We start from the raw sequence: 14,162 nt of genomic DNA, 5'->3' as shown, positions 1-14,162 counted from the left end.
TTCAGTTCTTTATCAACATAATCTGAGAGAAGGGAAACTAATTAAGAAAACGGCCCTATCAGACTAGCCTACAAGCTAGCCTGTAAGGAATTTCTTAATTAATGTTTATGTAGAGAGGTTCACACCACTGTGGGTGATGCTTCCCTTAGGCAGGGGAATCTTGGGGGTATAAGGAAGCCATCAGGAGCAAGCCAGTAAGCAGTGAGCCATCATGGCCTTTGCTTTAGTCCCTGCCTCCAGCTTCTTGCCTTCAGCTCCTATCTTGGCTTCCTGCTCTTATGTACTGTGATGTAAAAGTAGAGGTGAATCAAACCTTTGTCTCCCCAAGGTTCTTTTGGATATGGTCTTCCACACAGGTGTAGAAAACAAATACAACATCCGTCTTTCATAAGACAGTGAAGTATTGAGTAAAATGTAATTTAAATATAAGTAAATATGTAATATGTTGAATTATATGAGAAGTGAATTTAACTTATGGGCTCTAAGTATTAAAAATATTTTCTGAAAGTGTTGTTACCTGTAAATTAAACTTAATTATTTACCTTTTATATAACTGACATAAAGCATACAAACATAACATTTATCTAAAATTTTGATATTTAACTTTTGCTTCATTATCATATGCTGTTCTTATCAAGTCCTTTATGGAGAGGAATAAAATAATATCAATTTAACAGCAACACTGAGAAATGCAGTCATAAGCTAGGAAGAGTAGACTAAAGAATAGAAATAAAGTTTTATAAAAACCCAATAAGAGGTCACATCAGATGGCAGCCAAGCTGCCAAACTTACAGATAATTTACTTGTAATAGGTAACCAAGTGAAAGATGCCCTAAGAATATAAAGGATCTTAATACTGGAAACACATGAACTAAATAATGGTTTATCAGCTAATTTAGATACACAATAATAAATAATCATTGCCATTCAAAGTTCTTGTCATTGATAAAAGTAAATTATAAAACACCTCAAAGTCAGCATTGTGATGGTTTGAGTGAAAATGTCCCCTTAGGACCACAGGGAGTGTTACTATTAGGAGGTATGACTTTGTGGGAGGCAGTGTGTCACTTGGGGGAAGGGCGGGCTTTGAGGTCTCAGATGTCCAAGCCAAGCCCAGTGTCTAGCTCTTTTCTAGTTGCCAGTTGAGCCACATGCAGAGCTCTCCATCACCATGTCTGCCTATGTGCTGCCATGCTTCCCACCATGACAATGATAGACTACATCTCTGAACTGTAGTCCAGTCCCAATTAAATAGTTTTCTCTATAAAACCTGCTGTGGTCATGGTGTCCCTTTACAGCAATAGAAGCCCTACCTAAGTTGCAGATTACTCAGACAGTCATGAGGACCTGAGTTCAGAACCCTAATGCCCACACAAGAGAAGCCAGGTGCAGCAGCAGGCACCTGTGTTATTTCGGTATCATAGGAGTCAAGACAGGAAGAGTCCAGGGGTTTGCTCATCAACAAGTCTAGTCTAATTGGCAAGTTTCAGACACAGAGAGAGACCTGTTCTCAAAAACAGAAGTAGAAAATGACTGAAGAGGATACCTAATATTTAACCTCAGACATTCACTTCATGTTTCACAGAGCATACATACACCCATGCACACAAAGTAATATGTACACATACATACACACAAAGACACATCGCACAAAATAAGAGAGCATTCTGTGTTTCTTCCTTTATAGTTCTTGCTACCAGGATAAAATGTAGAATCCTGTTTCTGAATTTTAAATCCTTATCTCAACAAGTACAACCTTTATGTCTTGGGTACATGCTACTTAATATTTTGTGACTTTATTCTTTATGTCTAAAAGTTTGAGCAATATCACAAAGCCTCATTGGCAAAAAAAATGCATAGCTATAACAGCATAAACACACAGTGCTGTGGAAAAGAATCCAAGATTAATCTAGAAAAGCTTTGCTGCTCAAGGCAGAGGTCTCATGGGAGGAGGATAAAGAACAACATCCCAGAGAATGAACAGAAAGGAGCCAGAGAAGAGTCGATGTGAGTGCCTGCTAGGGAAAGAGAAGATGGGCCAGGGTCCAGAGTGGAAGCAAATGCTATGTGCCTTTAAAATAATAAGAGAGAGGAGTTTCCAAGAGCAGAACACTAATGTCAGAATCATTCTTTATTTCAGAATACAAAAGATTCATCGATACAGTGTCAGATCTCACCATTAACAAATTGCTAAAGAGCTCTACACACCAGCTCCTTGTCGCTATGAGTTGTACTGCTTTTCACAAAGCAATATATTTCATCAGACGGAATGCCAAGAACGATGAGCTCCCACGAACCTTATATGAAACCAGAGGAGAAAGAGATTTACAAAATTGTGGCGTGATCCTCTAGCTCAACTACTTTCAGCTGGGAAGTAAATACCATTGACTTTATTTCATGTTTAAATAGACACACCAATGTCAATTAAAGACATTATTTTTCAAATATTTGCTTCCATTACAAATACGATAAAAGTTACTGGTTTAGATTTTTTAGAAAGGCTATTTTTATCTCAATATTTTGAAATGTCAAGAGTCTTGAACAAATGGATAAAAACTACTATATTAGCATATTTGTAATGATTAATTAATAGCCATGCCCTTTAATTTCTGCATTTAGAAACTGTGAAGGCAAGTGTGTAATTGGTGGACTTTCTGAGAGGAAATATTGAGAGCTGCAGGTGTATGCCTGTCAGATCGCCACATCGAACAATAAAAAGCATTGCTCAGCTGCTGTGTTGTCAGATCACCAGTGAATTCTTGCTACCTCACTTCTGTGTTCAGCCTTTGATGCCTGGTGTGGGTAGTCTCAGTCCTTCCCCAAATCCTTTCCCACTGCAGCCTATACACCTGTCAGTGTGGAGGCATGCAGAAAGCTCAATGAGAACAAGTATGAATTCCGTGCTGAGAGACAACTGTAAGGTCGGTGGAAGCCTTGATCTCACAGCATCAAAAGTCTAGTTTGTGGTTTTATACAGTTCTGCTCCCTGCACCTGCAAACTGACACAGTATGATCCACAAGAAGATGCAGACACTGGTATAACTGAAGAGCCCAGGGTGAACACTATGCCTTGCTCCTTCTGACTCAAGCAGTAGTACTTGCAGAAATGTTTTTATTGTAATGTTCACATGTGGTATCTTAATGTCACACGAGGAAGCAGGGCTACGTCTTTTCCAGGTAGATGGGCTTCTGGTAAGACAGGGCTCAGGGTCCCCAGGGCTCACTGTTTGGAACTGATGATGTTCAGCAAAAAACTTTGAACAACCAATAGAGTGAGTGCCTTTGCTAGTACGATGGAAAAAGTGTGGCTTACACAATAGCTGCTGGCATGGCTTCTGAGAGGGAGGTCTATGCATGCCTGAGGGCTAAGCTGACTGTCCACTGGCACCAGTGTGTGATGCAGTACTGCAGACCTGCAGGCTGCCTTCAGTGCAGCATTCATTCACGTGAGCAGGAATGAGCTTAGCTGCTGTCCATTTGCCCAACAAAAACACCACAACATTTAATTTCCTATTTAATCTTCATAACTAATATGTAAAAAGGTATTAAGTTTTTTGTCTGCTTTCTACTTAATTAGCCCTGATAAACAGTTGCTAGTAATCCATATTAAAATCGAGTAAATAGCTGTCTAGTGTTCATAGGGATAAAATATTGATCACCAGAAAGGGCAGTTCTGCATACAAGGATGGCTCTGTGGTTTCACTGTAGGCAACCAAAGCATTGGAGAGGACACAGGCTAATCTTGTTTCCAATCTTTCTGCAATACTAGTGGATTAAAACTCAACAAGTAGAGTTGCCATGAACAGTGTAGAAACCATCACCTCCTATAATCTAAATGGCTACTTTCAGAATCATGGCAAAAGTTACTGGGTACACATGAAAGACATTTCTAGAAAAGGTATTCATAATAAAACCAGGAAAATATAGGCATAAATCAGAGGAACCAACCTAAGATAGGAAGCAACAAAGCCACTTTACCTTGGGCATGGCAGTTCTCCATTTATAAGATCTAAATGGTTAGCCCACTGTCTTCTTGCAGATGAACAGTGGAATGGTGAAATACTTGAAACTACAACCTATAATATGTATGTGCCTAGGTCATCAAAGATCAGAAAGGAAAATCTTCTTTCAAAAAAGTAAACAATAAGACAGATTTCAGTTCAGGAACCTGGAAATTGAAGACAGTACTCATTCTGTTAAATCCAGTTTTTCTGACTCCTTGTTCTATTTTCACTCTGCCATATTTCCTGGTTTGATTGTTGCCTTGTTCCATGTAATGTCCATAACATGCCATGTATAGTATGTTCGCCTTTGATTCTAGATGGGATCATCCTAAAAGTCCACTATTGCTGCTGCCGAATACAAAAGGGACTCGCCACTAAGAACATTTAAAAGAAATATGCAAAGAACCCTCACGTTTAATTACTTTATAAATCTGTATTTTTACATATTGCATATTTTAGAAATTTTGTCATTATGATTAGGAATTACTAGTTTCATAAAATGAGCAAACATAAACTAATATCCAGTACCTCAAATCTAGGATATGATTTCCCCCCAAATTCAATCACAATGATACAGCTTTTGGAATAATGGCAAATCAGTCAGAGGTTTACTAACTGTTTTTGAAACCTTCTTCTAGAGGTTTCCATTGTTATGCAAAAAGCATCATTACCTCTAAGAACAGAACAAACAGCTTGTTCTTTTGGTACTTTCCAATGGGAGAAAGAACCACTCAAATTGCAGAGTCTTACTCTGCAATTTAATTTTCTGTTTGATGTGCACAGAATCCTGACTGGAGAATCTGAAGAGTAGCGTTATCATAAATGGAGATCGACTATGAAAGTTGAAATGCTAAAGTGCTAGGAAAATATAAGCAGCACCTATAAGATATAGGTGTAGGATAGAACTTTCTGAGCAGAACGCCTTTTGCTGAGAAATCAAGGCGAAACAAGCAAGCAGAACTAGTAAAAGTAAAAGGCTTCTGCATAGCAAAGGAAATAAATCCAAGTAAAACCCTAGAATGAGAAAAAGCCCTTACCTATGCATCCAATAGAGAACTAATATCTAAAATATACAACTCAAAATGTAGGCTACAGATTTTGATCCATTGGAGGTGTATTTTGGAGCAGAATTATAACCATGGATCTCATTTCACTCTTCCCTATGTGGACGTCCTATTTTCCCAGAACCATTTGTTAACGATTCTCTCTGTAGTCCAGCATGTATATTTTGGCATCTGTGTAGTGTATTAGGTAGCTGTGGTTCCATGGGTTAGTGTTTTCTAGTCTGTTCCTTGCTGCTCATGTTGGCATACAGGCCAGTGTGGTGGGTGCTCTTTTCACGACTATGGCTCTACAACATAGCTTGGAATCCAGTACAGGAATTCTCCAGCACTTTCTTTGCTTTTCTCCAGGAATGTTTTGGTTATTCAGGGCATTCTGTGCCTTCCACATTCTAGTGTCTTCATCAATATCTTTCTTCGAGGATTTAACATCTTTCACTTTCTTGATTAGGTTTATTCTTACATGAAGTTTTGAAGCTATCATGAATGGGAGTGTTTCCATGAACAATTTCTTGATGTTCTTGTTACTAGCATAGACAAAGGTTACTCTGTGTGTGTGTGTGTGTGTGTGTGTGTGTGTGTGTGTGTGTGTGTGTGTGTTTAAAGCTGATTCTGTATTCTGCCCTTTGATGAAAGAGAATAAGTGGGCTTCAGGCTCAGAAGAAGAAGAGGAGGCGGGGTGGGGGGGGAGGAGGAAGAGGAAAGAGAAAATGACAAACAATTGAAAAAGACACCTGACATCAACCTCTGACCTTCTTATACACTCGTACACATCTACATAATCACATACATGAAAAATAAAAGAGAGAAATTTTATAAAATATTTATTATTGAAAATTACTAATGAAGTAATCATTAAAAATATATGGTCTTAGATATCACTAGAAAGATCTTATGATCTCTTGAAATCAAAGGGTCCTGCAAGCTTACCTATAATTGCTACCTCTTTACTGCTTGTATTTCTGATCCATCCATTATTAATAATCTGCATCTTCAACATCACAGGCAGAAATGACTTTTTTTAAAGGATATAGAAAGTAGAGCACTTTCTATTAATGAAGATGGAAGTCTGAGCCATTTTCTATAAATATATATAAATCCTGGCCTATTTTGATTAGAAGAGAATCACACAATCAAGTCATGCAGATTACTTTGTTGGCCTCCTATTATTTTATGTCTGTCACCTTTAATAAAGGAAATTCAGTTTGAAGATGACTGATTGCAAAATTAGCACAGACAAAAAAGGTAACAAAACTAAGCTTACTAAGGTTTACAGTGGCATCCATCCTCAGAGCCACCGGATGCTTAGAGCTGCTCCATCCCTGGAGCCACTACTTCTGTGAAGGCAGCAGATATTCTCTGGTGCTATGAACTTCCCCCATTAGCCTGCATACTTTCCATACTAACTGGAACGGAAGTAGTGTGGTATTTTATAGATTAAACTTTGGATGGGCTAGAAAATTGGTTGTTTATAAATTACTTTGTGTGACTTCTTCACTAACCAACTAAACTGAACTCCCACCTTAAGACAAACACAATGTAAGACTTTCTACTTCATATTCCTTCACAAACACAGTGTAACATTTCCTATTTCATATTCCTTTGCCAACATCTTTCCTCTCACAAACTTGTTCACTCTGATTAGTTGCAATAACTTGGCAAGAATTCACTAGTAGACATCATTTACACGCATCATTTCACAGTCTTTAGAGATGAAGTGAAGTAAACACGATTGAATAAACAGTGAACTTTTAGCTAAACCCTAAAAAACTAGGTTAAATTTAAAGTATTTTAATCAAACTGAACCATAAAAAGTTCCTTCTCTTTAATGTTCACAAAAAGCAATATGCCATACATTATAAAATATTAAATATATGGCATTCCCTTTATAAGGTATTTATTATAGTACTTTCCAGGGACATAGCAAATTCATTTAATCTATTTAAATCTGTGGGCCAGGGAAATGGATCATTGTGGAAAGATGTTTGTCCCCAAGCCTGAAGAACTAAGCTTGATCTCTGACACCAAAATAATCAAAGGACATAACTGAATCATATACATGCATGTATATGCACACACAAACACGTTCTTATTAGAAATAATAATAAAATAAAACTAAAAGAATAATGATTACAAATTCCAAATCTTTTTATGCAGATGACTGCCTAACACCATCAGTGGCTCCTGATGTCCCACCAAAGTTCTTATGACATATGACTAACTCTCCCCAAGCTCTCAGCTGTACTGTGATAGCTCATTCTCTTTCAACACTACTGCCTTACATAACTCTCTGCAGATTTCTAGAGAGCGAAACAGGTTCTATGGAGGTGACCACGGAGTTACAGTTGAGTTGCAACACAGAACTTGGGCTCTTCCACAAGGGGAATTTTATACTTTAGTTTCTGTTTGAAAGGCTCCCAAATATTGCTGGAGCGTTCTTTGGTTTTGCTATTTTCTATAAGGTCTCAGGTCATGAAACTGCATGGGAACTTGTAAATTGTTTCACTGCAATGCACTGTCTGTGATAGACTGTTGGCCTTTAGAGCACTGGTTAGTTTTGCAGCCATATTATTCTAATATCCTTCTGTTAAGCTGACATAAATATACATTTTACTGAATGGTCATTAAGCCAGCTTACCACTGTATAGATTTTTTTAAATAGTTGAGGAAATGAAAAATAAAAACACAAAGCAAAACTATATAATGAAAACAGGAGCTTAAGTTAACAGACTTGGCATGCTTTCAGCAAGTTCTCTTCAATAAACTATTGGCTCTCCTTCATGAAATTCACAGGTATCCCCACACCCTTTTGTTGAGCACGACCTCCAAGAGAGACAGGCGCTTTGGGGATAAATGTGCACTGAGGGCACATTTCTCTTTTCTAAATCGAAGCTTAACATTCTGCTTCAGTCCTCTTCCATCGGGCACAGCAGCTTCCTACGGGCTGCTGGTTCAAATGCACACTTTAGTGTCTGAGTGCTCTGACTGCCACTTGACGCTAAGATACTTTCTATATACTTTTAGTATTATTATTAAAAAAAATAATAGACTGAGAAGGAGAAACTCACTGTGATTCATGAACCATCGCCAGGTGGCTGATTGCCCTTTCATTTAAATCTGTGTTCATGTGGCCACACTTCTTTGGAACATAAATCTATGGAGGGCAACAGCATGCTGGGACAGACTGTCTCGTCTCTACCAGGGCCCAATGCCTGCTATGAATTATCTGACAGCTGGTCACCCTCCACTTCAAATCTCATAAAGTTTAAACAGTCAACTTAATATCCTCCTGGCAGAGATAGACTCCCAGCAGAATGAAGAAAGAAGTCGGAAGATCAGCGCAGACAGTGAGCTTTGCAAAGGTTTCCTTCACAGTTTAGAAACTGCAACCATCAGTCAGGTCAGTAGTCATAATAAGGGCACTGAGTGCAAAGCTACTTCTACAAGAAAAGGGGGGAGGGAAAACATAATAAATATTGTCCGACACATAATTTTTGTTTTGACATCAGATCCTGTAACAATTTTATGCAGCATTATTTTTGAGATTTAACAGAAAATGTTTTAAAAATAGTGATTCATGCATGTTTTAGTTTCATAAGTATTCACCCAAAGGTACAATTTTTAACCTGGATTTTATCTAATCAAATGGAAAATTCAAATTATTTTACAAATGTCCACAATAGCTATCTTAAGTGCTTTCTCACCAATAGAAGAAGAAGAAGAAGAAGAAGAAGAAGAAGAAGAAGAAGAAGAAGAAGAAGAAGAAGAAGAAGAAGAAGAAGAAGAAGAAGAAGAAGAAAAACTGGTTAGCTTTAAGCAGGTTTTTAATTTGTAAAACATGATAATATTCAAATATTAAATATTCAAATCTTACAGGTATGATTCAAATGATTTTTATAAGTATTTTAGTGCATTGATTTTGAAAAATCTAAAATTCTTGAGAAGTCTGAAAATAAATAAAACTTTTTAAGATTTTTTTTTCCTTTTTGGCTGAGAGAAACTAACTTGGTATCCTAAAAACACACACTTAACCCATGAGTTTAACTGTCAAACGTGTATCTTTTCAAAAGTGTAGTTTAAAAGACAACACTTGTGTTTTTATTCTAAGGTCAATGAACAGATCTAAGAAACAAGCAGTACTGTTTAGAAATGAATGAAACGAGATGCTGTATTGTGTCCTTTTCCCAAACACCTTGCCCAAATTTTCTTGAACTGAAGTAATTCCTAACTAACAAAAATAATTATCCCTTTTCTTCGGGGTCAGGAGTATGTATCTATTTTGATTATGTCTGTCTAGGAAAAAGAACACCTCAGATTTCATATGTCTCTGTTCCAGATAAGTTTCACAAACTGACATAAAGTGCACATTCTTATATTAGACACATTAAAGACTCACCAACAGTTAGGAAATGATACTGGTCAAACTATACGGAAACATGACAACATGTGGCATTCGTTTACCTACTAGATGTTTATCTGAAGGAGTAAGGACATTTGCAGATTCCCCTCCCTCCTGTGGTTGGGCTTTACAACCCCATTCATGGCAATTTCTCTAGGAGGGGTGCCTGCATTCTCCAGGGGCACCAGAGTAGGCAAAGCAGAACTACCATGGGAGAGGCCATAGCATTACCTGAGCAGGCAGCTGGGGCTGTGCTACCCAACTTCCTGAACAGTCAACACATCGTGAGTAAAACCTGCAAGTTTTGTCATGATCTGTCCTTTGCTTAACTTTAGCTGCTATTGACTGGAAAAATGAAAAGGCTAATGTGGGTGCCAGCAGTCCCGGCAGAATGTATTGTTCTGCACTATAGCACTGAGTGAAATGTGGACCCTATTTGGGGGGGGGGTAACTACTAAGTCTCTAATGTGACTTTGGACACACAGTGTGGGGGTTGAGGGGGAGGATAATTGAAGATTGAAGTGTTGTCACAACTGGCCTGAACAGCTATGTGTAACATGAATATCACAATTATGATGCAGACCGATGAAGGTCTGAGAAGCCATTAGTTCTCTGGGAGGAAGCAAGTTCAAGGTCATGTTGTTGTTGTTGTTTCCAGACAGTGTTTCTCTTTGTACCCCTGGCTGTCCTGGAACTCACTCTGTAGACCAGGCTGGCCTTGAACTCAGAAATCTGCCTGCCTCTGCCTCCCAAGTGCTGGGATTAAAGGCATGCACCACCACTGCCCGGCTCAAGGTCATTTCTAAGTTCCAACTTCCACCTGTTACTAACTGAAGCTCTTTGAGCCAGGCTCTATTTTCAAAATCTAGTATATTGATTTCCAATGCCTATTTGTTATCAGGGTTCAGACAAAGTAGCACTTCTTAGCCTTTTACAGTGTGTAAGCCACATGTAACTTCACCTAATTCTTAGATTTTTCGATGGATCGGAAAAGACGACCTAGTGAGGCAGCAGAGGCCAGAGACGAGCTGTATCTAATGTGTAGGGTGAGGAAGGGATCATCAGCAAAGGAATCCAGAAGGGATTTATGGGGAGTGCATAGATATTGGAGAGTTCATGCTGAAAGAGAAGAGAACAGGAAGTACACAGATCGGATCCTGAGTTGTTAGATTAGCAGAATTTAGGAAGAGGTCAACACTGTATAAAGGTTAGGAAAACTTCTATAGCCCATGAGTCCCAATCTTAACCAGAGCCATTGTTGTAGATTTTGGCAATGTCTAGAGATATTTTAACTGTCTGCTTGGAGGTTGCTGGCACTCATGTTGAGAATACATACAATGAGAAATCTTTTCTTTTTTAAAGGCTAAAAACTGGGCACCTGTTTCAGGATTGATGTAAGAAGCCAAGAATATCAGAAACTACAACAGAGGAGACCAAAGTAAAGAATGACCTGAGAGTGAAAGGGTCCCTGAGCTAATGTTAGAGTAGTAGGGTGCCAACAATCCAAATACACCATTACACTGGGCCATTGAAACTGTTCATACACGATTCATCTGTCAATCACAGCTCCTGACCTCATATGACAGGTAAGGTGGTTTACAAGGCAATCATGAATAATTTCACCAATTGTAAAATTATGTACAAATAGAAATATGGTAAATAGTTTGCTCTTCTCTAAATTTCAGGATTCTTTATGTTGGTTCTGTTGTTTACTAATAATATACATACAGGACAAACAAGTGGAAAATTAATCTTTCATATTAAAGTTAATTTGTTGAATTTAAGTTTCAATAGAAACATAATTTTTTAAAGCTGTTTAGAGAAAATGTTAAGGTTTCAGGTTCCAGTGACTATCTCTTGAGAAATTGATGTTATTTTGAACAGAATCAATTCTGATTTACCAAATGTGCATCTTTTCAGATAACCAGAAACATATAAAAGATCCAAAATCAATCAACCCTCAATCTCACTGGATGTGTGACTGTACCAACCCATGGGGAAACTGTACACAATGTATTGCAGTTCTTATCTTGAGAGAGGAAGAAACAAATTTAACCAATTAAAAATAAAATGATAGGGCTGAAGGGATGGCTCAGAGGTTAAGAGCACTGGGTGCCCTGAAGAAGACTTGTGTTGGTTCCCAGCACCCACATGGAAGGAAGGTCACAACCATTTCTAACTGCACTTCCAGGGGATTTGATACCAACTTTTTGCCTACACACACCAGACACATATGTGGTACACATATATACATGAAGGGAATCTATATTCATACTCATAAATTTCAATATGTGAAAAAGTGAAAAACATTTTGAAACAGAAAAGCATGAAGAGTAGAAATCAAGCAGTGCTGGGCTTCTAGTATCTCTATTTCTGTGACAGAAAGTTACTGAGGATCTCCCATAGTGCTGGCCTATTGATTACGTAAAGTTCGTGCCCCCAGAGGACTCACAGTAAAATTATATGCACACTAGAGTGAATGAGAGATGGGGCTAATTAGGCTTCTGCCCTCATGAATGAATTAATTAACAGATAAAAGGTTTTATTCTTGGCAATTGGTCTGTCTTAGATGTGGTTTGGAAAGTTCTTTTATACAACTGCTGTTTCTTCCCATGTTTAGACTCTGGCATCAAGAAAGCCACAGACCAGCCAAAGAAGTCAATCATCCTTGGGCCAGGACCATGCCCAAAGCTTATCTCTCTCTTTTATAGCTTAAAGAGTCTCTGGTATTCTTTTATTAAAAACAAAAACTGGACTAATGAAATACAATCAGAGACAAGGTTCTTTTTATCTTTACAACTGCCCCTGATGTTTCTTTAATAACTGAAAAGAAACAGAAATACATACTGTTGTTAATGGGATTTTTAATACGTATTAATACTGCAGTTGTATGCTTTAGTAATAATCACCAAGGGACTGAATGAGCAGCTACCCACAGTCTTCTGTGAAGTGCATGACAAGCCAGGACAACTCAAGCTCTATGGGTCTCTTACTCAAATTGATCTTCCCACCATGTAAGACAACGTGAGTTAAGTCATGAACATCGTACAAGAATGATAAATCAATGATGGCAGCATATAAATAAAAATGGCTCATTCCCCAAAGCAAAACAAAACAAAGGTCTTCTCAAAGGAGTTAAGCAGGTGAGCTCCAGTCTGCCACAAGCAGGTGACTGAGAACATATATTCTAAGCTACCATCTTATAGAGGAAGAACCAGAAATGGCTGGCCTTCTCCTGTGTTTCTTGTGTGTTGTGTTGTTTTGACCCTGGAGTGTGGATGTGACCCTGGACATCTCCTGAAAGTCAGAAATCCCACGTGAATGATTTTGTTGGAGTAAGTCATAATATGTGGCCTTCCTGATCAGGTTTGCAGCATCCCCAGCAGGCCTCATGTAGTGTTGCAGCAAGGACATTTGAGTATTTGGGTAATAGATTAAATGCTAAAGTGGGAATGAGTCCATAGGATGACACCCCTGTGACTGTACAATTGCACAGTCAGAAGCTGTACCTTGAATTCATTAGCATTATTAGAAATCTTTTCTCCACCACTCTCTGTATTGACCAGTGCTAGAATTGTCTAACACATCACAGAATTTCTTCCTTTGATTGCTGTATGTTAAAGATGAATGGAGCACATTTTACATTAATCGACAAAACAGTAATGGAAGGATGATATGCAAATTAAAGAATGTAAAAGAAAGCTGAAATTATAAAGTAATTTCTGTCAAGTCACCTCTAATACTTCAAAAGTGCTGGTATTTATTTCACCAAACAGCATCTGCAAATCCAGCCAAGTCTTAGTAGCTCCCCAAATTCCTGTTCCGAGAGACTGCTGGTTCCACCACAAAACGGTGTTTGCCTGCTATCTAGTGGCCACTTTCTAGTACTGCAGAGATATGTGTTGAAATGCTGGGCCGCAAGACAACAAAATTCCTGTTTTAAAGTTCTAGATCTAATAAAAGAATCAGAAACAGAGGTTCATTGACATGATGGAGGAAATTATTTAGAATAAGTATGGGAAGAGTAAAATTTCAAATATAAAATAATTCAAATGCCAACTCTTAAGTGGGTTGGATTGAAAAACTATTTACATAACTACTGCTACATAAAAAAACAATACAGTTTTCCCAGAGGAAAATGTTTCCTAACAATCAGCCTCAATCCACATTTATTTAAAACAGTGATTGTCAACCTGTGGGTCACAACCCCTTTAGGGGGGTGTCTGACGACATTTTCACAAGGGGTTGCCTAAAACCATCAGAAAACACAGATATTTACATGATAAATTAATAACAGTGGCAAAATTACAGTTATTAAGTAGCAGCAGCGATAATTTTACGGTTGAGGGTCAATACAACATAAGGAACTAGATTATTAAGAAGTACTAAGGGGTCTCAGCATTAGCAATGTTGAGAACCACTGTCTTAAAAGCATCTTAAGCATGTTTTCTTGTTTTAAGAGCAACTGCAAAACACATGCTGCACTTTTAATACCCAAGAGAAAAGGATGAGCAGTGCTACCCTCTGGCGTCCATGCACTTAGCTTCCTTTGTGCATGAGCTCAAAAGCAAACACATGGTAGTTTGGGGCCAATGGGACCAGAAGTCCCATTAGCATTTGTCTTTTTGTGGTTTCTGATTTCCCCCCAAGATTAAGGAAGGTTTCCTCTCTGAGCAGTTACCAAAACCTCTTCCACCA

At 38.2% G+C, this 14,162-nt stretch overlaps 1 protein-coding gene across 3 annotated transcripts in view; it reads right to left on the bottom strand.

Annotated features, from left to right (window-relative positions):
* Ccser1 (coiled-coil serine rich protein 1) overlaps positions 1–14,162 on the bottom strand; it is a 1,127,242-nt gene that overhangs the window by 986,179 nt on the left and 126,901 nt on the right. The gene's annotated exons all lie outside the window — the stretch shown is intronic.

The sequence above is a fragment of the Mus caroli genome, chromosome 6 (assembly GCF_900094665.2).
Source record: "Mus caroli chromosome 6, CAROLI_EIJ_v1.1, whole genome shotgun sequence".
Taxonomy (NCBI): Eukaryota; Metazoa; Chordata; class Mammalia; order Rodentia; family Muridae; genus Mus; species Mus caroli.
The sequence above is the reverse complement of the archived record's forward strand: the minus strand, read 5'-3'. Positions and strand labels throughout refer to the sequence as shown.